The following is a 2,500-nucleotide window of genomic DNA, read 5'->3' as shown; positions in this document are numbered from 1 at the left end:
ATGGGAGAGCACTTCAGGTTTTAACAAAAATGGTGACTGGTTCTTGGATAAATCTGTATAATCCATGTCAAAGGTAGCTTTACACTGCTCCCAGTCAGGGACTGGTGAAAAAGTAGGTATTTTTGCAATTTGCTTGTCTTTTGATTCCGTAGCACTAAAATCTTTTGGCGAACTCAAATTAGCTTCTTCTTTTGAAAAGGTTTCATATGCGAAAGATTTGATAACGAATTTCGCGGCTGAAGCTTTCCTTTGTTCATCAAGAGATAAAACACCTGCTTCTCTGTAAGTCCCTAAATTTGATGTAAGAATGGGCACACCTAGAGCGAGTTTATAAGCCTTACAATCAATGCTTTAGCTTCTTTAACAAATGCAGTGGAGCACTGAAAAATACCACTTGAGCGTATGTCAAGCGTGAACGTACGAGGGAGGTAGCGAGAGATATCAACGCTTTGGTATCTTGCCCCCAGTGCTGTTTACAAATTATTTTAAGGAAATTTAGACCTTTTCTTGCTTTGTTTAGTATATAGTCAATATGATAATTCTACGAAAGATTTGAAGAAAGATAGACTCCCCAAAATTTAACAGATTGTGTATATCTGATGATAGTACCATTTATTGTAAACACGGGGAGCTTTTCTGGGTCTGATCCTGTATTAAATAGCATCATATTTGTTTTTTCTAAGGACAATGATAAGCCATTTTCTATCATAAAGTTGCTGATTTTATCAAGTTCCCGCTGGTATATTTTCTTTATGTAGTTCAATATCCTAGTAGGCGTTTTATTTTTCATTGTCACCTTCATCCATAAACAAATGCCATCAGCAAATTGAACAAAGACTGTATCTTTAGCTAGCTTGTTAGGTAGATCTGCTAATAATATATTGAATACAATCGGCGAAATTACTGATCCTTGTGGTAACCCCATGTGTAATTGTCTGGGTTTGTGTAGGTTTTTCCTATTCTTACTTGTATAAATCTATCTGATAAAAAAACCAACAACAACACTTCTAATATAATCATGCATGTTGCCTGTGATACCGATATTTTTCAGTTTATATAAAGTCGAGCGTGCCACACTTGGTCGTATGCTTTTTTCACATCAAAAAGTCGCTAGTACGTTTTTACGCCTTGCAAACTGTTGCTTTACCTGTGTAGTTAGTTTGACTAGATGTTCTGTGGAGGATCTACCTTTTCTAAAGTCAGCTTGGTTTATAGGAATTACACAAAACTTCTCACAATAATGAACAAGTCTTTTTAGAACAATTTTTTCCATTAGTTTGCATACATGCGATGTTAAAGCAATTGGTCGATAACTGTTTTTATCTGTTCTGTGTTTGCCCTGTTTGTGTATAGGGACAACGATTGATTGTTTCCATACAAGAGGAATGTCACCATCAGACCAACATTTCTTTAAAATTAAGTGTAAGAAATCAGTCAAATTTCCAGGCAAATGTCTCAACATTTCGTTTGAAATTCCGTCTAAACCAACTGATGTTTTTTTTGCTGCCGAGATTTGAGAGACATTCCTTTATTTCATCTGGTGTTGTTTCACTATTTATATGTAGGTGATTTACGCTCTCTGAATCTTGGTATGCTTCATTTTTCTCTTGGCTTTCTCTATACTTTCTATTTTCTTCTGACAAACCAGTGTTTCTACTATGATTACCAAACATGTCAGCAAAAACCTCTGCCTTTTCAATATTTGAAGGTAGATCTGTATGGTCCAGTTTAATAGGGCATTGTGGTAAATATATTCCATTTTTCATTGTTTTTAGTTTTTCCCATACCTTTTGCATATCTTTGTGATTGAAAACGACCAGTACTGCCTTTTTGCTTGTGCATTAACACTATTTGCTTTATTTTTTTAAGCTTTTTTCATCTCTAAATGATTTGGGGCGGATTGTACTTTTAAGTATATTTTGATTTTGACTTCTTTTCTTTCTTTGCTGCTTCACAAGCCTCATTCCACCAGATATTACCAGAGTGCTTATGATCTTTAACCGATTTGAACTTTGGAATAGATTCATTTGCAGCGGTGATGACTGTATTTGTAAATGTCGAATATAAACTGTTGACGTCTGTATCGTTTATGTTGTTAATTTGAAACGATGAAAGTAAACTTCTGAATTTATCCCCGTTCGCAAGTCTGTAATTGAATTTTGGAATTTTATCCTCGGTTGGATCTATCAACTGAGATATTTTTGATTCAAGTCTTGTGATAATAGGCAAATGATCACTATTAAGAGTGTCATTCAGTGTATGCCAGTAACATATTGGTGCCAGATCTGGTGAGATTAAAGTAAGATCTATGGCAGTTGCTCTATGACTTGGATTGTCTGGGACACGTGTTATTCTGCCATCGTTATGTAGGTATAGAGAAGCATCTACAATGTTTTCAATAAAACGATTGCTAGCGATCGACTGGCAGTCTTTCTCCCAAAATGGCGAGTGTGCATTGAAGTCTCCCGTGATGAGAACTTTTTTGTCCTGGTCTGTCCGT

Source organism: Babylonia areolata, chromosome 30 (assembly GCF_041734735.1).
Source record: "Babylonia areolata isolate BAREFJ2019XMU chromosome 30, ASM4173473v1, whole genome shotgun sequence".
Classification (NCBI taxonomy): domain Eukaryota; kingdom Metazoa; phylum Mollusca; class Gastropoda; order Neogastropoda; family Buccinidae; genus Babylonia; species Babylonia areolata.
The sequence above is the reverse complement of the archived record's forward strand: the minus strand, read 5'-3'. Positions refer to the sequence as shown.